This window comes from Notechis scutatus, chromosome 5, assembly GCF_049901735.1.
Source record: "Notechis scutatus isolate UNSWTSFEM ecotype Mainland chromosome 5, rNotScu1.2, whole genome shotgun sequence".
Classification (NCBI taxonomy): Eukaryota; Metazoa; Chordata; class Lepidosauria; order Squamata; family Elapidae; genus Notechis; species Notechis scutatus.
The window spans coordinates 99,403,030-99,429,484 of NC_142013.1; positions in this window are offsets into that span (position 1 = coordinate 99,403,030).

The window sequence follows — 26,455 nt, forward strand, 5'->3', positions numbered from 1 at the left end:
CTCAAGAACCATTCATATTTTGTATGTATGCTCCTATTAACTCCACCAGAATGGCCACAAATAAGTAATAATGTGAGTTGCAGTCCAACATATCTGGTCACAAGATTGCATATCTCATGAAAGCAGTAATATCAAACTCCTGTGAGATTAGGGCATAATATTGTTCCTGGTCTATCGGGGTAAATTGTATTATATGAAACTCTGAATAATACACTAATAACATGGAGAGGATAAAAGTAGTCTTTAATAGTTTTTTTCTTAAAATCTTTATTTTTGTCAAGTTAGAGTTTATTAAGACTCAGTTATTCATAGGTTTTCTATTTACCATGCCACGTTTGCTAGGCAACTACCTTGTTTTTAAGAGAATTATGTATTCCCTGTTATTGGAATCAAATTATCCAAAATTTTCCTTATAGATACATGATAAGTATTGTCTTCCCTTCTTCTTGAGATTTGCTTTTCAAACTACCAATGGATCTATCGTATTCAAAGCAAATACAGAGACTACATACTAAATTGTCAATGAAAATTAAATCAAAAGAATAGCAAGTTCTAGTTCTATATCTGAAGAGGTAAGACAGAAATATAAAAACACACACACAACACACACACACACACAACACACACACACACACACACACACACACACACACACACACACACACACAAACACACACACACACAACACAACACACACACACACACACACACACACACACACACACACACATATATATATATATATATATATATATATATATATATATATATATATATATATATAGTATCTGTGTGTGAGTGTGTGCGTGTGCATGTGTTGCTATCTTGAGATTAATCTGGTTCTGTAAAACCAATGCTGAACTGAATTGTATTTAGCGTAGGGGTGTCCAACTCAATTTCATTGAGAGCCACATCAGGGTTGTGTTTGAACTTGGAGGAGGGGGGAAATGGCCAGGGTAGCATTGTCATGGTGGGTGTGGATGGGGTGGGTGTAGTCATGGCAGGCAGAGTGCTGCTGGAGGCCAGGGAGGTTGAAACAGCCCCCCCCCCAGCAGCACATTTTGCCCAGCAGAGGCACCATGGGCCGGTCCTTTGATATTTGCAGGCAGGCCCCATGGGCCAGATTTAAGCATCCCATGGGCCGCATCCAGGCCACGGGCCTTGAGTTTGACACCCCTGATTAGAGTGACGATGGTGAAGATGATGATGACAACCGTAATGATTCATAGAAGTTTTTACCATACACACTCATGATTTCTAGAAAGGGAATTTACATGTGATGTTAATCTAGTATATTATAGATTCTCAATAATTTTATCCTAATGAATATAAGTGATAGAACCATTAACGGGTGTCATATCTCCCATTACAATGTTGTTGTTTTTAACAAGTTCAGCCCTTCTTTCTTGAAACCCAGTTCTTTGAACTGAAAAGACAAGAAGGGCTGAGAGATCATTTGTGTTCACTTCCAGCAACACAGTGCTAAATGAATATAAATATCTTGCAGTTTTCCAAGCTATGGGGCAATCACCATATGATCTCTTCTACGACATCTTCAAAGGCATGGCCAAAATCAATGCAAGCATTTTCACATAGCCATTTCTACATCAAGGTATCAGATATACTCACTGGAGGTGTTTAAGAAGAGACTAGTCAGTCACTTGTCTGAAATGGTTTAGGTTCTCCTGCTTGAGCAGGGGGCTGGACTAGAAGACCTCCAAAGTCCCTTCCAGCTATATAGATTTATAAGTATCTGCATTACCACCACTACCCTACATACACTATTTGCTATTTAACATGGAAATCTGGCTTTATAAGCAATTGGAAGTACATAAAAACATAAATACATCTATTTGCAGATTCCTGACTTTTTCCAACTATTGAACTTAGTTCAATAGTACATATGTATAATCAAATATTTGATATTTATTTATTAGATTTTTACTCTGCCTTTATTATTTTTTTATAAATAGCTTAAGGGAGTGAACATACCTGACACTCCTTTTTCTTCCTATTTTCCTCACCACAACTCGGTGAGGTTGGTTGAGCTGGGAAAGAATGACAGCCCAAGGTCACCTTTAAACCTACCCATCAAAATATATCAGAGCAGAATGTGAGATATTCCAGCAGCCTGCCTAGTTTTAGGGCAGCTTCTAATATAGAAGAAACAAATTTGTTATAGTGTCCCATAGAATACACGCTATAAAAAATGGGTTGCAACGCATTAGTTTTGTATATTTTCTCTTATTTCTACTTGGCAGAAACTGAACTTTGAGCTTAAACATACAACGTCTTTCTGAGCTGCAATTGCAGAATCATTTCTATACATGGGGGGAAAAAACCAGTTTCCAGATTGAATTGTCAATTTTTGTCCTTTTAACTTTTTCAGGAGTACTGGTTATTTTGGTTATTTTCACTTCCTCTTGGCTCTGAACTGTGTTGATGGTAATAGGCTTTTGTGAAGAATTCTGCTGCATAGCTGAATAATATTTCAGATTTTTTTAACTACAGCAATTTGATATAAGTTCTATCATAACTCTAGACTCACAGACATTCATTTTTCTGTTTGCTTCCTGTGAAATTGGAACATTAAGCAATCTGTGAGGTGCTTCAAAAATAGAAAAGAGAACGTTGTCCCTGGAGGATAAAACAAGAATGAGTGTGTGTGTGTGTGTGTGTGTGTGTGTGTGTGTGTGTGTGTGTGTGTGTATATCTATATCTATATCTATATCTATATCTATATCTATATATCTATCTATCTATCTATCTATCTATCTATCTATCTATCTATCTATCTATCTATCTATCTATCTATCTATCTATCTATCTATCTATCTATCTATCTATCTATCTATCTATCTATATGGCTATTTTATATATGTAGCTGAAACTGACCTACCCTTATTTGCTTGTTCTGCTAATGGGATCTGCACAATTTTCTTTTTAACATACTAGAGCTTTCCATAGTAAAAGATTCAGACAATTCTGAAACATGAACACTCTAGTCAAGGAAGGTCACTGCTAAGAATGTTTTGAAACACTAGCAATATTTAAGGAAGTTTTAGCTAGGTGTAGAATGTATCCATTCCTACAGCTCCAAGCCTTTATAATAGATTGAAGATGGCATAATGTATTCTACTTAATATTCTAGGCACATGCAAAGAGTCATATTATATTCTTCAGACATGGGAAGCTGAGAAGTAAAATAAGCAGTTATTTGAACTTAGGTGTTAGATTTTTTTTTCAGGTGCTGTCATAACATGATCCAACAGCCATTGTACTGAGCAGGGAGTGAAATATGAAGAAATTATTTATTTATTTAGATTATAAGGACTGGTATTAGGATCCCCTCCAGTTTAGATCCTGAAAGAAATGGTTGGCATCTTCAGAAAAGACCTTTAAACATTACAATTCATTCCATCATTCAAGTAAGTTTTTTCTTTTCTTTTACATGGACATTCATACAAATTATCATGTTAATCATGAACATTTGGATGCATTTTTTCCCTCTGATACATAACATGTTTTTCAATTCTCCCCCACACCCCCCAATATTTGCTTTTTCTAAAGTTTGTCAAGGCATTATTAAATTTTGCAGACATTTTTAATCAGATAATTGCATGTCAAAATTCAAGAATACTTATTGAAGGACAATGATATTCAGTAATCATTGTTCAGTATTAATTTTGAAAATGTAAATAATATTTATTAATAAATGATTACCATCCATACATTTAATATAGGAGTAAGGTAATAATTAGGATAATGGTACAGGACCCTAGATACATAGATAGATGATAGATAGATAAATAGATAGATGATAGATAGATGACAGATAGATTGATAGATAGATGATATAGAGATAGAGATAGATAGATAGCAATCACACATCTTAGACTTATATAGTGCTTTACAACCTTCCCTAAGCAGTTTACAGAGTCAGCATATTGCCCCCACAATCTGGGTCCTCATTTTACCAACCTTGGAAGGATGGAAGGTTGAGTCAATCTTGCGCCTGGTGATATATGAACTGTCAAAATGCAGGCAGCAGAAGTAGCCTGCAGTACTGCACTCTAGCCACTACATCACCATGGCTCATGTAGATAGATAGATCTTCAGCAGAAATTCAGCGAGAAGAATCCAACCTTCTTCTAAACCTTTTTTAGTAGTTTTCAGACCTAGAGCAATTCAATAAACTAATTAATTGTATAATCTAGGCCTAAATAAGGCATATTAATATTTGCTAGGTTACTAAAAATAATATTCTGCAAGTTAGACTTACTTCACAATTAATATGCATTCACTTTTCTCTCTTAGAAGATCCTGATAGAATGAAAATTATTGTTCATTATACAACAAATACTCAACCAAACAGATTCAGTCTGAGTAGATTATATATTATATACAGTATATTATCTTTTATTGTTTTTGTTGAAGTGGTTTAAATATAGAGCAGCTATTTAAAGACCTTTGCTTGGATGATATTAAAATTTTCAATATCTAAAGTGAGATTTTTGAGCCCTGTTTATTTGATAGTCTATCATACTGGTTTGGCAATTTTCAAGAATAAAGTTATGAAACTAGAATTGGGAACTCTACTCGTCCATAAATTGACTATTTACCACATGGTTGGTAACTCCACAATCTGGAGTGAGGAAACTGTGGTGTCCAGATGTGGCTGAACCCAATAATCTTTATCATCATTGCTGTGATGGAGTATACTGGGAGTTTTAGTACCTCAATATCTGTAGACTCTTTAGGTTCTCCAGACTCCAGACCTCTACTGAAACTCTGAAGATGTTTCAGGTGAAAGTACAATTTGAAATATGAATCCCAAAAAGCAACTTCCCAAAAGATTCTTGGGCATTTCATATTGTTAGTAAAGATTCAGAATGCTCCTGCCTAGGTATGCCTTGTTTTTTAGGAGAATTTTCTGCAATGTTCAGGATCTGAAACAATCCTTGACAAAGCTGTTTTCATTTTAACCATAATAAAATGCCTTTCACCTGTGAGTACCTGAGCTGGTTTTTTTCTATTAAATATGAACTTGCACAGAAATACTTGTAGTGAAGCAGTCAGATTCATTGTTGTTATTATAAGTAAGTTCCAGTACAAGAGCTTGGAATCTGAAGTAATAAATGCATAGGTCCTAATATATTCCAAGCACTGTGTTTACATGCAAAAACCTTGCATGTGATTTCTACATTGACTATCTGCCACAACATCTTGTCAAGCAGAAAGATTGAATCTTAATAGATTTAACCAAGCCACATAACACAGCTGAGCATTTCGTAAGTACAATGATGAGCCTTTCAATAAACATGAATCTTCTTTGGATTTGCATTTTGATACTTAGTTTACCGATAGGTTTTGTTGTGGTCGTTATTAATACATTTTTCTTTTAATATGAACAGTTGCTTCCTCTAATGCGTTTTTCTAACCTGGGATTGTAAAGAAAAGAAATAAACCTCTTATCCATCATCTACATTTGTGGGACTGTGTTCTACAAGTGAGAACTTGAATAGACTAATCTGTTTAGAACTTTTCCTTACCTACCACAGATAAAAGATCCTAGTAATTTACTGACACTATGACTATTTAGCTTGTAAGTACTAAAATGGTAGCAAACTCCAATCATATCTGTTAATCCATTCTTCTCCTTATCAATTAGCTGTGGGGCTGACTTTACAAAGAAACCTTCATATTATTTAGTAATGATCTATATCCAGGTGTGTACTATATACCTGCTATGCTTGGTTCTTTCAAGAATAAATAAACAAGATCATGACTAGCCCACTGAGTAGAAAAATAAACCAAACTTTATGTAATGGTTAAGGTGTTACAAAAGGACATGAGACCCAGACTCAAAACCCATTTTCAGTAATAGGGAATCCCTGAGTAAATATATAGGTCATATATTTTCACTCCAAATTTCCTCATAAGGTTATTGTTGTTAAAATACAAATGCCCATGTAAAGCATAATAGCTATTGTTTGCTAATGAGTAAATAATAAGTTCTTTCTTTCTTGCATCAGTTTGGCTCACCTTTTAGTTAGAAGAGCTTGCCTCTTTCTGTGAAAGACTGAGTGGGTAAAAGCAAGTCTACAGATTACCCACCACTCTCTGTGTCTCTTCTGTTTGGTTTCCAACTCTGTCTTTGGGACTACCCTTCATAAATGTGCCACCCTTGCAGGCCATAAAGCCATAACTTCTCAATTTTGCAAAATTGTTCATGCTCATTCCGATAATCATAACCAAACACTGGGAAAACAGTTTGATGATATCATTTTGATAGGCCAGGATGTAGTTATATAGCTGATGACACTTAACTCCAATGCTACTAAGTAATCGCACCCAATGATCTTATGTAGAGGTTAAATAGGAATGGAGAAAATGTAAAAACTTGCAGAGCAGGATCTAGAACTCGATTTCTTTTCCTCCAAAAAATATTGATTAAAATTGGCCCGGAAGAAGCAAACAATTTTACATACCAGTCTGAGATAAAAATTCATCCAAAAACAATGAAAAAGTACAAAAAGTTTTTAAAATAGAATTCCAAACATTAAAATCCTTGAAAAATATGCAATACCATGGTAAATGAAGAATAACTGCCATGGAGATGTGTTTTCTAGCACTCTTCTCATGACAGGTTAAATTAAACGTGGAAGATGTGAAAAATGAGTTATACCAATTGCTTTAACAGAACAGGGCATTAAGTGTAAAGAAGCAACTACTTGAAGTACCAGACTTGATTGGATAATGAAATGAGGATGAGCTGCTTGCTGACCTGGAACAACTGCTTTACTGTAATTAAGATACATAACTGATACTGCACAAAACAGCCCTGGAGTGATGTATTGTGAGGTGTCTATAGCAACCTTATAATGTATGACTGTAGAAATCTTTATCAGCTAGTGAGTAGCATCATGTTGTTTCTGCCAAGAAAGAAGTAATCTGTGGGGGAAGGAAGGTACAGAAATAGTGCAACAAATTTACTTGGGTCATATCTAAAGAAAGTCTGGAGATCTGGGTAAATATTCAATCCAGGTTTTATGGTCTATGCTCAACCTCTTGTTTAATACAACTGGAATCATACAAGGAGTATTGATTTAAATCCTTTAGCACAAAAGAATAAATTATTGATACAATTGAAATTAAAATTCCATACCTTTTCTAATCTTAGAAGAAACTGTTAGGATGTTTTGTAGATATTCTTTTTTTTTCCCCAAGAATTTTATTAATTTTTTAAAAAAACAAACATATACAAACAAAACACAAAACATGAAAACATAAAACATCTTTTTGGAAAGCAGCTTGATCCCGGGTTACATCTTTTAGTAGAGACCATAAATTCAAGTTCATGCTCACTCACTTTTATATACCATTCCATATCTTATTTACCATTCTACATTTTCTATATAGCTTCTCCCCTCTTTTCACTCTCTTAATTCTATTTTATTTATTTCATCTCAATTTAAATCATTGTACTTATATCTTTTGTCTGTTTTGTTTCAGCTGTCTATTATCTTTTCTCATTAACACAAAATTTCTCCTGTATTCACTGATTGGAGTATGACGCCTTTATATTTTCCCCCTAAATTTAACACTTAAAATAATACATAATTCTCATTTGGATTCTGCTTAGTACATTCTAAAGCTACGCACTATATTTTAAAATAAGAAAAAAATTATAAATATATAATATAATTAAAACAACAATCCATAGCAATTGAACTCTATCTGTCAAATTAATATTCATTTAAGTCTTAAACATTTTACACATTCCTTTTCAAATAGGTATCATGCTTCTATGGGAACACTTATAAATTTTCATTTTACTTATACTATAAAGTATTTTATAATTAAGATGTTCCCATTCCTTCTTAGTTCAATTCTCTCATATTTCATTTCATTTATTTTGTTCAAAAAAAATTCACTAAATTACATTAAATATTTTATCCCATTTTATAATCACATGTTGTTCCGATTTTCTAACATTATTTCAAATACAAATACAACAATACAGTCTTATGTACCTCTGCAGAATCTCTTTTTCAATCATATTTTTACCCATTATCTCTAAATAAATCCTGTTTCTTTACATCTTGTTTCAAACCTTTGTAGCTTCTCTTCCCTTTCTTCCTCTCTTGCTTCTCCAGTCTACCCTTTTTACCCCCTTGTCTCTTGATCTCCACCCTCTTCTGTATTCCTCTTTTCTGTTGCTTTCTGACATTGTATCCACTTTTCACCTTATTTTTCCCTTTTTTGGTTGTTTTTTTAAGTCTTAATTTCTCCTTTCTCTTTCCCCCCTTTCCCCTTTCTTCCCCAGATAGAGTTGCTTGTTCATTAAAGATGGCTTCTTCTTCATCCCAATCTTCTTGTTCTTGTAGTTTCTCATAAGTAGAAATCGCCATTTCTAAGAAATGAAAGACGGAGCCAGAAGAGCCCTTCCCTTCTTGTTCCTCTTCTTTATATTTTTTAAATTCCATTTTCAGTTCATCGACAAGTAATGCCATTGTAGAAAATTTTTTAAACAACCCAAATGTTTTTAATCATTGAAATAATAATCTCCAAAAGTCCCACAGTCACCAAGCAGTCCAAATACACACAGGCTGTTTCATTTAACACTTTCTTCTTTTTACACTTTCTCTTCCTGGGGTTGCAATTCAGTTACATAGTTCCAATTAAAATGTATCTTTTAGAGTCTTGTTACAATTTAGCTCTAGTTTTTAAATTTCAAGCAGCCTCCTCCAGCAAAATCTTAATCTTAATTCTTTTTTTTTTTAAACAAGTTTTATTTTTCAAGACAAACAATACATAAATACACATAAACACAAAACATAAAAGTATAAAAAATCTCTTTTCTGAAAGTTGCTTAGTCCCGGGTTAAAACTCTTGGTACAGACACAAGTTCAATTTCATATTCATTTTACATACCATTTCATATCTTCTTAACATTTTCAATTTTCTATATAACTTCTCCTCTCCTTTAAATTTTCTCAATTTTATTTTATTTTATTTTATTTATCTCCTCTCAATTCATATCATAATATTTATTATTCTTTGTCTGTTCTATTCCAGCCAATCATTTATTTTTCTTCTTTAAAAAAAAAGAAGTACTTCTCCTATACACTATATGGAGTATGATGCCTTTATCTTTTCCCCCTATATTTATAGTACTTAATATAAAATACATAACATACATTGGGATTCTGTCTGGTACATTCTAAAATTATACTATATTATCAAAAATAATACAAATCTATTCATTAATATTGATATTCATTCATATCTTAGATGTTTAACTCATTACTTTTCAATTAAATCACATGCTTTTATGAGAGCCCTATTTTTCAAAATTATCCCCCCCACATCACATATTATAGCTCAATATTTCATTGAAATGTTCCTCCTTCTTCTACTTCAAATCTCATTTCACAAAGGGTTTGCTAATATACCATCTTCTAATTATTAATATTAACAATCATTTATATCTTAAACATTTTATCAATTTCAATTGAATATCATGCCTTTGTGGGAACACTTATGCTTTCCACGATTATTACCCCCCACATCACAATCTTGGATCATATTTCATTACAGTACTCCCTTTTTCTTAACAAAATTTCACTTGTTTATGTTAAATATTTTATCACATTTTAAACTACATATTATTTCTAATTTTCTATAATTACTTCTAAATACAGATATAAAAATGCAATCTTATGTACCTTTCTAGAATCCCATTAACAATAAGACTTATCCATTATCTCTGAAAAACTTTTGCTTCTTAATATCTTGCTCCCCACCATTAAGGCTTCTCATCCCTTCCTTTCTCCCTTGCTTCTTCTCCTTGTCCTCTTTAACCCCTTGTCTCCCCACCTCCCTTTTATTCTGCTTTCCCCCTTTCTGTTGTTTCTTAACATAATGTCCCTTTTTCACCTTATTCTTCTCTTTTTGGGCTGTTTTTCCAGATCTTAAAGACCTCCGCTTTTTCCCTTCTCCAATCAAAGTCCTTTTCTCATCAAAGATGGCTTCTTCTTCTTCTTTGTCCCCATTATCCTCATTCTGCTTCACATAAATATAAACCGCCATTTCTAAGTATTGGAAAATAGGGCCAAGTCCATCTTCCCCTCCTTGTTTTTCTCTTTCAAATTTTTGATATATAAGTTCCAATTCATCCATAGATGATGCCATTGTGTAGAGAAAAAGTTTTTCCAAACAACCACCCAGATGATTTAATCAGAAGTAATTTCCAAAGGTTCCAAAATCACCAAACAATCCAAACAGACTGTTTCTTTTAGATACCTTCTTCTTCTTGACTTTCTCTTTCTGGGGTTAAAGTAATCACAAATCCTTTTCAAATATATTTTTGGAAGTTTTTAAACTCTTTGCAATTCTAGGCAATCTTCTCCTTATTTTCAAATTTTGCTCAGATTTTTTTCACTCTCCCTTCCCACTCACAGCCGAAAAGATTTTTTTCCCGCTGTCACTTTAGGAAGGAGAGTCGAACAAAGAAAAAAAACAACTTTTCCCTTTAAGGTATTCGCAGCTTGTAACTCTCGCAAGGAACAATAGATACTTAGCAGCTTTCAAGGTTCCAAATCACTTTCTCCCATCTTGTCCCAGTTAGAAGCAACTTTCACTTTTCTTTCAGCTTTCTCCCTCCTGCACTTGCTTACCCGGCTGCAGCCTTCTTCGTGGTGGCCATTGCTGACCGCCGTTCCTCCGCCTCGGGAAAAGTGAGTTTAGCCAGCTGGGGAGGGTGTTTGCGGCACCCCCAAACCCCTTGCCGGATCCCCCCTATCTTCCGCTGCCTCTACAGGGCAGCTGTATCCCCCAGATCCAAATGGATCGGGGGAACCTTGGCGGTGAACGCAGCAGGGATCGCACAGTGGCAAATCCCTGCCGCCGCCGAAGGCTAGCAAACCAGAAGTCCCAAAATCTTAATCTTAATTCTTTTCCTCTCCCTTCCCACTTACAGCAAGAAATAAAGGTTTTTCAGTGTTCAGAAATCTTTATTGTCCCCTTGGCTTTAATTTTCCAGTTTAATTACCTGCTGATGCCAAAGTGGGTTTTTCCAATTTCTCATTCATCTGCTGTCACCGTAAGGAAGGAAAGTGAGAAAAAACAAACTTTCCCTTTTCACTTTCATTCGCTGCTTCCAGATCTTCTTTGGGAACGATGTATCTTTAATAAAATTTAGATTCCAGGATGTCTTGAATGTTGCTTGTTATCCCAGTCAGTCAAAACTTTCACTTTCTTGGCTTCCTCCTGCACATTCTTTTCCGGATGAGTGCTTCTTTGTGGCGGCCATTTCTGACCGCCGCTCTTACCGCTTTCAGAAAAGGGAGTTAAGCCAGCTGAGGAGGGGAGGGGTCCCCTAGACCCCTGCCGGGTCTCCCCTATCTTCAGTTACCTCTACGGGGTAACTATAGCCCTGAAGCCGGCTGGCTCGGGGCACTCCAGCGGCGAACGCAAGCAGAAACTGCGCACGATCGCGGATTCCTGCCACCGCCGAAGCCCTGCAAACTGGAAGTCAGGATATTTTGTAGATATTCTTGAAGTTTTTAATAGCAAGGTGTTGCTGTAAGTAATGCATGATCAATGTATAAGTCGTAATGAAAACAGGGTTGTTTTTTATGTAAAAGTTTAGATATTTTTGTTTGATTTCTCTCATAATTCACTTAAATCTTCTACCTTCCAAATCTCCAAATTCTTTTTTAACTGCACTGTGATGTTTAGCTATGTTGACTTTGCCCCAGAAATTTCAGTAATCTTTTGAAAACTCTTGTAGTATTATGAGAAAATGCTTCGCTCTAAATTACATTTTGAGCTGATTTTTGCTGGCAATTCCAAATGGTCAAGTTACATGACAGCTTTGCCAAGATAAACATCTGAGAGAAAAAAGTGGTTGGTTATAGTTGATAGAAGCTATATTATCTATAATAGAATTCTGTATTAATTCAGGGCATCCATTTTTTTAAACATGCCATTCATTTATGCACAACTAGCTACTCTAATTGACTATTCAAAGAACTCAGCTTCAGGCATAAGTTTGTCCTAGAAAAGAGAAAGAAACTGATGTAAGAAACTCATGCACCCTGATATGTGTACAACTGGGAGCAATCTGTCAGGAACAATCCCAGTTTTTGACTGTTCAAACAGAATGTCAATAGTGTTATAATTAAAAAATGACATATCTGAAATATATTCTATTCAGGACAACATATATGTTATTGTTTCAAGTTTTGAGGAGTGAATATATGCACAAGTGCCTATACACCTGTATATGAAACACATGCAAACAATATTCAGTGCAAATGGCATTAGATTCAAAAACTCATTATACATCCTATGACAATTTATTTTCCTTCCATTCTACATTATTTTAAACTTTTACTCCCAATTTAGTGGGGGGGAGAAATTTCCTTATGGGCAATTTTTATTTTTCTTGCATTGACCCAGCTAGATAATTTATTATTCATATCACTCTACTGTCATCCAATAGTAAAAAAGACAAATAGTTCACCAAGGAGTGAAAATAGTGGTGAGAATGATGAGATGCTGATAATTGTATTTTACACACACACACACACACACACACACACACACACACACACACGGATTCTGCTACTTGTAGCACAAAAGACAGAGACCCCCCCCAAAAAAAAATCAGTGCTTTGTTTTTGAGGACATTTGCTTTAGAAGAATGTTTAGTGATATCTTAATTGAATTAGTCATTCATAAGAATAGGTCTTTGAAGCATTTATTCTGAATTTTTGTTTGTTTTCCCATTTCTGGAGCGTGAGATGTTCTAGTCCACTTCAATTAAGAAGCTAAGCCACCTTCGTTGATGACATACAGAGAGTCCTTGGGTAATGATGGCAATTGGGACCAGAATTGCCTTCACTAAGGATGTGATCATTAAGCACAACATCACATGACCACTTAGTGACAGCAATTCTGGTGTTTTCAATTGCCATCATTAAGCAAATCACCACAGGTTGTAAGTAAGGATACTAAGTGGTTCCCATCTACAATCTCCTGCCAGCTTCTCCATTGACTTTGCTTGTAGAAGGCTGGAAAAGAAAGTTTCAAGTGGCACTCTTCTGACCATGGGGAGGCCATGACAGTGAGAACTTTGTGGATAGTGAGTACTATTTGTTCAGCACTGTCAAAATTTCAAACAGTCACTGAACAAGTGGTTGCTAAGCAAGGACCAGCTGAACACAAATAAAAGATAAAATCATGGTTGCGCTAGTTAAATCAGTATTATATAAACACGGGAAGCAAAGCTTAGGTTTTCCTTGTCTCAAAGAAGTACAACTGGCTTTCATGTCTGTGTGATGCAAGCACAATTCTATGCAAAATTACAGTAAAATTTAATTTACTGTAAATCACAACAGCTTCCTTCAGAAGAGCAAAAGGAAACTCAAAATAAAGCACAATTGTCCAAAACCAAACATTTAGAAGAGAACAAAGATGACAATGTTTATCATTATATACTACAAGCGGGTGGTAAGAAACAAATCAAATGCATGCCCATTAAATTGATGAGATCATCTCCAATAGTTGTCAAGTTGCACTGACTCATAAAATCAGAATGTCATAATGTGGAATAAAAGTCATTTAGGCCACTGAGTCTTTGATCAATCCCTGCTCACTAAAATAGTCTTGATAGACACTTGCCCAACATTCCAAATAAAATGACATTTGCTTCCTATTTTGTTCCCTAGGAAATTGCTGATATTTTAGATACCTCCATTGCAAATACTTTACAGAAGAATAGAGGAAAGAGAGTTCCCCACTTGCCTATATGGAGGTCATTTTCTTTTTATCAACTGAAACCTTAGCGGAAACATTTGAAAATTCAGTTCTAGAAACAACAACATTTCACATGTTTTATCCCACTGTCCATTGCACAGAAACATAGAAAACTGATGGCAGAAAAAGACCCAGTGGTTGATCAAGTCTACCCTTTGAGTTATTTATTATTATTTTTATTTTTATATATTCATTTTTATTTTATTATTTATTTACTTCTTTGTCAGATAATACAGGTGTTTATCCAAACATAGTTAAACTCAGTTACTGATGACTGAACCACTATCTCCACTGGAAATTTGAAACAAACTTCCACTACACTTTCTGTGAAGTAGTACTTTCGAACATTAATTTTGAATATCTCTCTTGTTAATTTGTGGTTTTATGTCCCATGTTCTTGATTTTTGCTTAATATTGAAAATTCTGCATTCTAGAACTTTATTCAAACCCTTAACATATTTAAAGGTTTTGATCATGTTTCCCCCTTTCCCTTCGGTTCTCCAGGCTGTACATGAAAGTAGGGACAGGCAGGCACAACACAGGTTATATACACAGTAAACACAGTATCAGACATAAAGATCTCAAGTGCCTATATACAAATGCACAAAGTCTGGGGAACAAGCAGGGTGAACTCAAACTACAAATACATGAAGGTAAATATGATATAGCTGGAATAACAGAAACTTGATGGGATGAAACCCATGACTGGAACATACTGGTAGAAGGATACAAACTATTCAAAAAACCAGACCCCATAAAAGTGGAGGTGGAGTTGCACTGTATGTAAAGGACCATAAATGCATGAAACCAAAGATGAAAACCTCCTAGAATGCATATGGGTCAATATAAAAGAGAAAAAGAATGGCCATAGGTGTATATTATAGGCCACCCGATCAAGCAGAAAAAATAGATGTCCTTTTTGCCAGCCAACTAACAAACATATGCAGGAAACACATAACAATAGTAATGGGAGATTTCAATTATCCTGATATCAATTGGAAAACTAATTCTGCACCAAGTGAGAAATCAAATAAGTTCCTAACCAACCTAGCTGACAACTTTGTTGTCCAAAAGGTAGAGGGTGAAACTAGAGGGACAGCCATACTGGACTTAATTCTTACAAACAGAGAAGAAGTGATAGAGGGAGTTGAAACTGCAGGAACCTTGGGTGAGAGTAACCATGTCATACTAGAATTCAACATAACACAAACACAAGCAACAGAACATAATGACACCAGAGTCTTGGATTTTAAAAGAGCTGATTTCAATAAACTCAGAGAGAACTGGGGAAAGATTCCATGGATGAAAATCCTAAAGGGGAAAACAACTCAAGAATCTTGGGAAACTCTAAAAAGTATGATCATAGGAGCCCAGACCAGCACAATACCACTGAGAAAGAAAAACAAGAAATCCAAGAAGAAACCAGCATGGCTACACAAAGATCTCTCTGGCAAATTGAAAGAAAAAAAGGACAAGTACAAAAAATGGAAAGAAGGACATACAACTAAGGCAGAATATCAGCAGATAGCCAGAATCTGCAAAGATGAAGTCAGGATAGCAAAGGCTCAGAATGAACAAAGACTTGCAACAAAAGTCAAAGATAATAAAAAAAGTTTCTTCCAACATATAAATAACAAGAAAAAAAATCAAGGAAACAGTCGGTCCACTAAAGAAAGAAGATGGCAAGGAAGTAACAGGCAACAGAGAAAAAGCAGAACTGCTTAACTCATTCTTTGCATCCGTCTTCACGCAAAAAGAAACTATAGCTCAACCCACCAAAAACATAACTGTAAAAGACAGACCAGAAATAAAAGTTAAAATATGCAAAAAAATAGTAAGAGAACACCTGTCTGATCTTGATGAAAACAAATCACGGGGCCTGATGGATTACATCCCAGAGTTTTAAAGGAGCTAACAGAGGTCATCTCAGAACCACTGCACCATATCTTTCAAAAATCCTGGAGCACTGGGGAACTACCAGAGGACTGGAAAAGAGCTGATGTGGGTCCCATCTTCAAATAAGGAAAAAAAACAGACCCAGGAAACTATAGACCAATCAGCCTAACATCAATACTCAGGAAGATACTGGAAAAGAACGGATCTGCTAACATCTAGAAACAAGTAAAGTAATAACTAGCAATGAGCCCGGGTTTGTTAAAAACAGATCATGCCAAACCAATCTTATTTCATTCTTCAACACAGTGGCTAAATTAGTAGACCAGCAAAATACTGTGGACATAATATATTTAGATTTCAGCAAGGCATTCGATAAAGTAGACTACAACCTACTTCTTAGTAAGCTAGAAAAAAGTGGAATAGATAGCACCACCACTAGATGGATTTGCAACTGGCTGGCAAACCGTACTCAACGAGTAGTCCTTTATAGGTCTAAGTCTACATGGAAGGAAGGAAGCAGTGGGGTGCCACAAGGTTCTGTCTTAGGCCCAGTACTCTTCAATATCTTCATTAATGACTTAGATGAGGGAATAGAAGGGAAACTTACCAAATTTGCAGATGATACTAAGCTGGCAAGAATAGCTAACACCCAAGAAAATAGGCTCAAGATCCAGATGGATCTTGACAGACTAGAACACTGGGCCATATCTAATAAAATGAAATTCAATATAGAGAAAAGTAAAGTCCTACACTTAGGCAAGAGAAACCAAAAGTACACATGTAGACTGGGTGAAACCAGGCTCAATAGCAGTAACTGTGAGAGGGATCTTGGAGTCTTAGTGGACAACCAGCTAAATATGAGCCAGCAGTGCAGCAGCCACCAAAAAAGCTAATGCAATCCTAAATTGTATTAACAGAGGGATAGAGTCAAGATCAAGGGAAGTACTAATACCACTCTATAAGCCTTAGTAAGACCACACCTAGAGTACTGCATCCAGTTTTGGTCACCACATTATAAAAAAGATGTTTTGACTCTAGAAAAAGTACAGAGAAGAGCAACCAGGATTATTAGGGAACTGGAGGCTAAAACATACAATGAACGTTTGCAGGAACTGGGTATGTCTAGTCTAGTAAAGAGAAGGACCAGGGGAGACATTCCAATATTTGAGGGGCTGCCACAGGGAGGAAGGGGTCAAGCTATTTTTTAAAGTTCCTGTAGACCAGACAAGGAATAATGGATGGAAACTGAACAAGGAGAGATTTAACCTGGAAACAAGGAGAAACTTTCTGACAGTGAGAACAATCAACCAATGGAACAGCTTGCCCTTGGAAGTTGTGGGAGTGCCATCAGTTGAGACTTTCAGGAAGAGATTGGACTGCCATTTGACATAAATGGTGTAGGGTCTCCCACTTGGGCGGGGGGTTGGACTAGATGACCTACAAGGTCCCTTCCAACTCTGATTATCTGTATCTGTATCATGATCTGCAGTACGATTAGAGACATCTAGCAAAAATATTACCACCACCTTTGAAATTCCATGTTGTATAGGTTGAGTGTTATGCCAAACATGCTTCCATCATCTGTTCTTAGCCAGATGATGAAAATTCCTCCATATTATTCTGGTTGGGACCAGTGGTGGGATTCAATTTTTTTTTACTACCGGTTCTGTATTTGCCGGTTCTCTGAACTACTCCAAATTTCCACTACCGGTTCTCCAGAACTGGTCAGAACCTGCTGAATACCACCTCTGGTTGGGCCTAATGTAAGTAAATCTCAATTTCATTCTGGAAGCCAATTTTAGAGTGAAACTGATTATGAACTAAAATTTATAGAGCTATCTTTATTTAATTTGAGTTGCATGAATAAAAACAAGATGCTTCTATTCTTGGGTCCTGAGATAGTTACAAGGTGTTCTGTGATTTTGGTTGGGGTAGCCTTATGTTGTTATTGCTCTGTGCTGTTTCAGTCAAATTAACCATGTAAAGATTTAGGACATCCACTTCTGTCCCTCCTATTCTTCAGCTGACCTAGAAGTTTGTTTACCTGTCACATTTCTTGTTTCACAATTGTCCATATAAAGAAAATATGTAATTTTCCCTCCCTTTGTTTAATCATAGCTAATATTGCACATTAAAAAAAAAAAAAAAAAAAAAAAAAAAAAAAAAAAAAAAAAAAAAAAAAAAAAAAAAAAAAAAAAAAAAAAAAAAAAAAAAAAAAAAAAAAAAAAAAAAAAAAAAAAAAAAAAAAAAAAAAAAAAAAAAAAAAAAAAAAAAAAAAAAAAAAAAAAAAAAAAAAAAAAAAAAAAAAAAAAAAAAAAAAAAAAAAAAAAAAAAAAAAAAAAAAAAAAAAAAAAAAAAAAAAAAAAAAAAAAAAAAAAAAAAAAAAAAAAAAAAAAAAAAAAAAAAAAAAAAAAAAAAAAAAAAAAAAAAAAAAAAAAAAAAAAAAAAAAAAAAAAAAAAAAAAAAAAAAAAAAAAAAAAAAAAAAAAAAAAAAAAAAAAAAAAAAAAAAAAAAAAAAAAAAAAAAAAAAAAAAAAAAAAAAAAAAAAAAAAAAAAAAAAAAAAAAAAAAAAAAAAAAAAAAAAAAAAAAAAAAAAAAAAAAAAAAAAAAAAAAAAAAAAAAAAAAAAAAAAAAAAAAAAAAAAAAAAAAAAAAAAAAAAAAAAAAAAAAAAAAAAAAAAAAAAAAAAAAAAAAAAAAAAAAAAAAAAAAAAAAAAAAAAAAAAAAAAAAAAAAAAAAAAAAAAAAAAAAAAAAAAAAAAAAAAAAAAAAAAAAAAAAAAAAAAAAAAAAAAAAAAAAAAAAAAAAAAAAAAAAAAAAAAAAAAATTTTTTTTGGGGGAGCCCCCCCCCCCCCCCCCCCCCCCCCCCCCCCCCCCCCCCCCCCCCCCCCCCCCCCCCCCCCCCCCCCCCCCCCCCCCCCCCCCCCCCCCCCCCCCCCCCCCCCCCCCCCCCCCCCCCCCCCCCCCCCCCCCCCCCCCCCCCCCCCCCCCCCCCCAGACTTTGAAACCCCCGAGTATTCAGAAACCCCGCAGGAAAGATTCAATTCTAGATCCATAGACAGTGCACAATTTTGAATCTTTCTTCTGAAATGAATGAATGGTATGGCAAATTATGTTCCAGATAAAGTTCTGAGGCTTAATTCATCCCTTCTCTCTCTCCCTCTCGCTCTCTCTCGCTCTCACTCTCTCTTTTTTTTTAGAAAGACAAGATGTATCTTACAGGAGTACCCTTTTTTTAAGAAAAATCTGTCAGATACCTTTTCAGACTGTTTTATAAAAATTCTTGGCCTATTACTACGTTTTTTTCTTTCCCTGGAGTAAAAACACTGTGCAAGCAAAGAATGAAGTAGAGGGTTTCCTGGGACTGCAGAAGAATTTATTTGTCAGAGATGCAGAAATAGAATTTTGGATTCAGTATAATGCTGGCAAATGCATAATAGCACCCTGATCACAGACTGTAGTCTGTTTCAAGAGAAATAACTGTATTGTCTTCCTGTCTTATTCTTTTTTTGTGAGACCAAAATAGGAAATGAAGGAAAGCATCAATTTCCCTGATGAAAGAATGCAATTTACTTCTAAATATCACTATATTTGTAGTCCATGGACCAATAACATTTGATAGACTCAGTACATCTTTGTATATGCAATGACTATCTCCTTCTCCCTCCTTCTCCTTCTCCTTCTCCTTCTCCTCCTCCTCCTCCTCCTCCTCCTCCTCCTCCTCCTCCTCCTCCCTCCCTCCCTCCCTCCTTCTCCTCCTCCTTCTCCTTCTCCTTCTCTTCTTCTTCTTCTTCTTCTTCTTCTTCTTCTTCTTCTTCTTCTTCTTCTTCTTCTTCTTTTCTTTTCTCCATCTAATGCTGTGTTTAACATGGTCTTTCTGGAAAACCAGGGATGCGGTGGCTCAGTGGCTAAGACGCTGAACTTGTCGATCAAAAGGTCAGCAGTTTGGCAGTTTGAATCCCTAGCACTGTGTAATGGAGTGAGCTCCCGTTACTTGTCCCAGCTTCTGCTAACCTAGCAGTTTGAAAACGTGTAAAAATGCTTTGGTGGGAAGGTAACAGCTTTCCATGTGCCTTCTGTATTTAGTCATGCCAGCCACATGACCACAGAGACATTTTCGGACAGCGCTGGCTCTTCAGCTTTGTAATGGAGATGAGCACTGCCCCTAGAGCCAGAAATGACTAGCACGTATGTGCGAGGGAAATCTTTACCTTTACCTCTAAAAACCTATTATAATTTATATCTTCTTTATGTCATATTTATCCACCCATGTTCATTACAATTATGACAATGGTAGGCAGCTCATTTCTGTATTTAAATGGGTCATCAAAGTTGATATGTGAATGAACAACAGCTCCAGTTTAGGATTAATTATCTTATTCACAACTTTTCAATCCCACTTTTAATTTTTTTTAAACAATTCTAAACTCATATATAAAGAAAAAAAATGTTAACTTCAGGAAGTAAATAATCCATACAACAGTCCCCATTTAGAAAGAGAGTTTATAACTGATGTGTGTATCAGTGACAGCCAAGTGAGTCATGTTCCCTGAAACATGCTTCCCCATCCCTAAAGGATACCCACCCACACATACACATATACATTTGGTTGTCTATGTGAGTGAAAATATCCATAAAATAGGCACTTCTCAATGGGAGAATGACTTTATGTGGCAGTTAAACTTCTCTAATCCCTTTATTCTCCCATATATTCTTTGAATGAGTAAAAGGAACTGTTTGAAATCCATACAGTGCCTTTAAATATCATATGCTTTAGCTTGATGAATTTGCATTTTCAGTAGCCAATTATCATGGGCTTCTTTAAATAAGTATAGGTGTCAGTTTAATTCTACACTTGATTGCTCTATACTCAGCAATTTAGAAGCTGAATGTATTAGCTGGCTCAGTTGCAAAACAGATGATAGGCAATTATCTGGAATGTTATTTCTGTGATGATTCACACATACTTGAACACATTTTAAGCCAGTCCTCTCATCTTTCCCTGGGACAGTTGCCTGGTTCAGCAAACTACTTTGGCTTCTGGTATATTTTTGCCTACATGAAGCCATGCTTAATTTTCCTTGATCTGCCAGATTTGGTTCTGGCTCCATGCCTTCCCTGCCCAATTCTTCTGGAGCTGTCCATGGTACATTGGCTGCTTACCTTGTCATGTGAAGAACTCTCTTAGCCAACAGTGAAGCATTGCATTTTCCATTTTCAATAGAAATGCTACCATTGGGATGTCCTTTTAAGCTTGTTATTGTTGAGTCACAAGTGGCCAGGAGGCTTTGTAGATCTGTATGCCCTTTATATTTTATTGATTCAGTGCTCTTCCACTATTCTCAGTGTCTTGTTACAGTGGAAAATACAGCTATCATCTTGTTGTTATTATTATTAATTATTACAATATGCATGTGGCAATCAGATGCATGTAAATCTGGGGTGGGCAATTAATTTTTTTGAGGGTCCACATGAGAAACTGGGTCTGTTGTGGAGGGCTGAACCAGTAGAGCTGTGAAGATGTTCAGAATGTGCAGGCGCGCACACGCGCGCACACACACACACACACACACACACACAAAATAGCAGTCTCCTTCAAAATAAAAGCAATGCACATATATTGCACGTATGGTGAACACTTATATATTTGATTTCTAATTTCTGATTGATCTCATAAGGGCTAAATAGGGACAATCAAAGGCTAGCTGTGGCCCAGGGGTGTAAAATGCCCAGGTCTGAAGTAAATGCATGTCTCCTACTGATGCATGCTAAAAAAGAGAATATGGCGTGCTACTATTCAATTATCACTAATAGTAAGAAAACAAAAATACCAAAATGTAAATAAGGACAAGTATGCTTTCATTGTTATTAAGTCATTTCTTCCCACAATGTTTCCTTACATATATTTTTTTTTAGCTCCCCACTCTTTTGTTCCCACGTTATTGCCAAAAATATATTCCAGTTCTAAACTTTAAAAACTGTCACTATTTTACAGGTCATTATACAGTGTATACAAAAGCGCACAAGTGTTTGCAACCAGTGTTCCTTGAGACCATCTGTTGTTTTATCCTGACCATTTCACACATCTGTTTTAAATAGAAAGTGAAATGTCACAAAAATAACCTTCAAGTCTTGTTCCAAGTTGCTGTTTGCAGTTCTTGACTTCATTATTGCTGATTATTTGTATTCTAGTTTTGATTAGAAAACACAGCTGATTTCAGAGGCTTTAAGATCTGAAGCACAAAGAACAGTTAAGCTCCCCGATCAGCAATTAATTCTTACCAGAGACGTGGGATGCTGATGAAAAATACCCAAGGCAAGATAAGAACTCACTTTGGAAGTTTAATAAAAAGCCCATTTCTAATGAAAGATGAAATTCAGAGGCTTTGCAATTCTATTCTAGCTCAGATCAATATCCAGTCTGGATAATAATTACCACTTCCACTAGATCCCCATCTTCTCTACTTCCTTTTTCCATCACTAAGATTGGTTATTTTCCATCATGCCAACAAAAATCATCCACCATTCCATGGCTTTATCTGTACATGATGGCAGTAGTGGGATTGGAATAATTTAACAACTGGTTCTCTGGCTGGGTAGGTGTGGCTGGTTGGTCATATGACTGGGTGGGTGACATCATTCATCACACCCAGCCCCTCCTCCTGGCCACTCGCCTCAAAGGCAGAGGTAGGATTCATCCCATTGGGGTTAATCCCCACCACTGGCTGGCCCTGCCCCCGCCCATTGTTTGGCCTGTTTTTTGGCCATTTTTGGCTCTTTTCAGGCTGATTTTTGGGCTGTTTTCAAGCTATTTTTGTGGGCTGTTTCAAGGCTGTTTTGGGGTCATTTTTGGCCTGAAAATGGCCTGAAAACAGACCAAAAATGGCCCAAAACCCAGGCCTTTTCAGCCATTTGTTGGGCCTTTTCAGGCTTTTCATAGCCTGGAAAACTGCCCGGAAAACAGGCTGAAAAATGAGCAGGGTTTGTCGGTTCGCTGAACTGCGCAGAATCTTAACTACTGGTTCACCTGAACTGGTGCAAACTGGCAGCAGCCCACTTCTGCATGATGGGGATTGTAACAGTGTCTGAGAGAGAGAGATGAAATCCCTCTTATTTTCTACTCCCTCTTTTCTTACCTTTGACAGATAAATCACATACATATTCACCTGTAAACCTGGATTACAGGTAAAACACAGTTGCTGTGTGTGTGAGAGTGTGTTGCATGTTAACACAGCAATTGTGTTTTACCAATCTAGGTTTACAGGTGATATCACACACACACACACACACACACACACACACACACAGTACATACATACATAAACAATATTTTGACTTAACTTAATGCCTCATTCAGGCATAAACTAAGATAAAGGATGTCAGTTACAGCAACATATTGAACTACCTAACTTTTTCCCAGTCTAATTATGTGAGAATAAACCACTGAATAATATTGCTTAGAAAAACATGGGATGCAATGCCACTGTTGAAAAAGCTATACAGAAAGGTAAGTTACAGTTAATGTTAAAACAGTAGGAATGTGTGTGCATCTGCAGGCAACCAACTATGAGGGTGGAATTAACCATAGCATCATATTAGTTTCCTTTCAGTGGGCATTAACTTAGGTGATGGTTTTGTTTGTGAGTATGTGTGTGTGTGTTTCTGAAAACTCACAATAAGTAACTCTCCCGCAGCATGTAATGTCAGGTGTTAGCAAGCCACCAAAATGTACTTTGTTAAGAAAAGTAGCTGGATTAATCTGCTAAATAAATGAATAAACAAGCATGTACACAACCATCCAAGACTTCAGGTGTGCTTCCCTACACACCTTCCAGCAATTGAAATACATTTGGTCTTTCAAAGGAAACTGCTATGAGGAAGAGTTACCAATACAGGGCAAGCACTGCTAGGGGTGTTGTTGTACCTTCAACAGCAGCATAGCAAGAAGACATTTGGCAGGTTCAAATGGCTCTTTTCAGCATTGGAGTGCAATGAGGAAAACTACTTGTACAATCTTCTTATTGTCTGTTTGTTATTGAAGGCATTTATGCTTTGTATAGTCCTTAACCTACCCTAAGCATACTATTTTTGCTTTCTCTTAGATTACAATTGGTCTTTTGGAACTCAGCTACAAAATTAGCGTGGGAAGAGTTTTCCTTATTTCAACATGCAGAAAATGGCCACAGAGAGCATATGCAATTAAGATACACACTTAATAGTGCATTTCTCGTATCTGAGGGTAATGTTCCATGACCTGGATTACATTGCTGTTTCATAAAATAAAACTCAATAGTTATGCAAGTGCTAAATAAAAATTGTGATAGCAGAAATATGGGCATGGAAAAGTTAGCATGGAGAGGCAAGCTTTATTGCACTTAACTGCATTTGGCAAGTCTAAAGTGCTTACTCTTTAGCACTTGATCCAATCCATTGGGCAACCACCCAGATTTATAATAAGAGCAGGAAAGGGTAGCTTTAAGTAAAATTGGGCTATTCACAAAAACAGTGTTATTTTGCTATGCTTATTGCACTGATTTTACAGCTATATTTTAAGAATATTAAGTGTCTGCCCTTCTCTGAAAGTGTATTCTCAATCTTAGTAACTTTGCACAGTCTTAAGGTAAAGGTAAAGGTTCCCCTCGCACATGTGTGCTAGTCATTTCTGGCTCTAGGGGGCGGTGCTAATCTCCGTTACAAAACCAAAGAGCCAGCGCTGTCCAAAGATGACTCCATGGTCATGCTGCCAGCATGACTAAACGCTGAAGGCGCACAGAATACTGTTACCTTCCCACCAAAGTGGTCCCTATTTTTTTACTTGCATTTTTACATGCTTTCAAACTGCTAGGTTGACAGAAGCTGGGACAAGTAACAGTAGCTCACTCCATTACACGGTGCTAGGAATTTGAACCGCCAATCTGCCGATCTTTCTAATCAACAAGCTCAGCATTTTAGCCACTGAGCCACCGCATCCCTTTTTGCACAGTCTTACATTTGATATATTTAGGGTTCATCTACCCAGCCTCCTTTCTGTGGCTCAAAGGCTAGTTATTTCTCTGGAGCAAATCTCTTCTTAGTAGTTCCATCTTGCTGCTAGTCCACTACTGAGGCAGACAGAATCTGGTCCTAGGTGTTTTTCTTGCTATTGCAGCCAAACACTTGTATGAATAATATGGGGTGAAGGAAGGAAGGTGTTGGAGATCTAGCTGGGCTTTGATTGACCTGCAATAGGGTCACTGTCTGGCCACTGTGGTTTTTGCTTTTGCTTCCATGTTCATGGAAAGAAGATGAACTTCCCTTACGCAGTTATTTTCTCTTTGTGTTCAGGGTAGATGGATGTATATGTGGTTTGGTCAGAACACTGATATTCCCATTGATAAACAAAATGCAAATCTTCTCTCCAACATTGGGGAATGGAGAGGAACTAATATCTCCCTTTCAGGAAGACACCCTAAGGTAGTGATGGCACCAAGTACCCAAAGTGCGCTCGAATGCGCACATACCCAAAATGCAATGCATCATTGCCTCGTGCATGTACCCTGCCCCCGTGCATGCACACGTGACCACCCCCACACATGGATGTGCAACCCCCACATACGTCCTGCCTCCTTTGCATGAGCAGTAGAGACTCAAAGACCAGATGGTCATTGAGAGGCGCACGTGCACATGCACAGCAGAGCTGAGCTGTGGTGACAGCTCATGTGCCCAGAGAGAGGGCTCTGTGTGCCACCTCTGGCATGCATGCCATAGGTTCGCTATCACAGCCCTAAGGTAACTTTTCGAAGTAGAGGTTGTACCTGGGGCTCAAAACAAATAAAGCCTGAAAATATCTGCAGTTCCCAGCAGACAGGATAGGATAGACATGCTCCAGGTCTCTTTTATGAAATATTTCTATTTAGCAGAATTTGGGTAATGTGCCTTTTACATAAATGACCCTACCTTGTGGAATGTCTTCCCCCTGCATTATGGCAGACCCTATCATTTTAGTCCTATGGAAGACTCCTATCAAGACCTGGCTGTTTATCCAGTGATGGTGTCCATGGTTGGTTGTAGGAGTACCCCAGGAGAATTACTTAGTTTTTGTTTTATGTTTCTTATGCTTTTTTTGGTGATTTTTATTTTTATTGATGTAAACTGCCCAGAGTTGTGCTTTAAGATAAGCAGCCATACAAATGTTATAAAGATGGAGAGAAAGAGAGAAAGCAGGTCTTGGCATTGGCATATTAAGCACCTCTTCATCATTCCTTGCCCAAGCAGATAACTATCTTACATTCCAACTTCATGTAGCTAGGTTCTTCATTGCACTATATTGTGGTCATGCTAACCACTGCTGATGAGAATTAAATTAGATCCGAAGGGGGAAACAGTCAAATCTGAGGCCAGATCTTGGCTGAAAACCTTGTAACTTGGTCTTATGTTCTTGAATTAACTGCATGCAGTTCATGCTAGAGATATGGCCTGGTTGCAAAAATAGGTGAGTTTGAAAAGCCTGAAGAGCCATGAAAAAGACCGATTAGGTTCAAAGGAAGACGGATTGTTTAGCCAAGAGGTGGAAGGGGAGAGATATCTTATGCACAGCACCTTTGAACTATTTAGGGCATAACCTGGAGAAGCAGAAGAGATAAATAAATGTGAACAGCTGGTATTTCATTTAGCAGTCTCAGCCACATTCCCCTCTTCCTTTTGTGTAGTTACTTTCTGTAGTACAAGCCATGGAAATATCAATGTATAACCAGT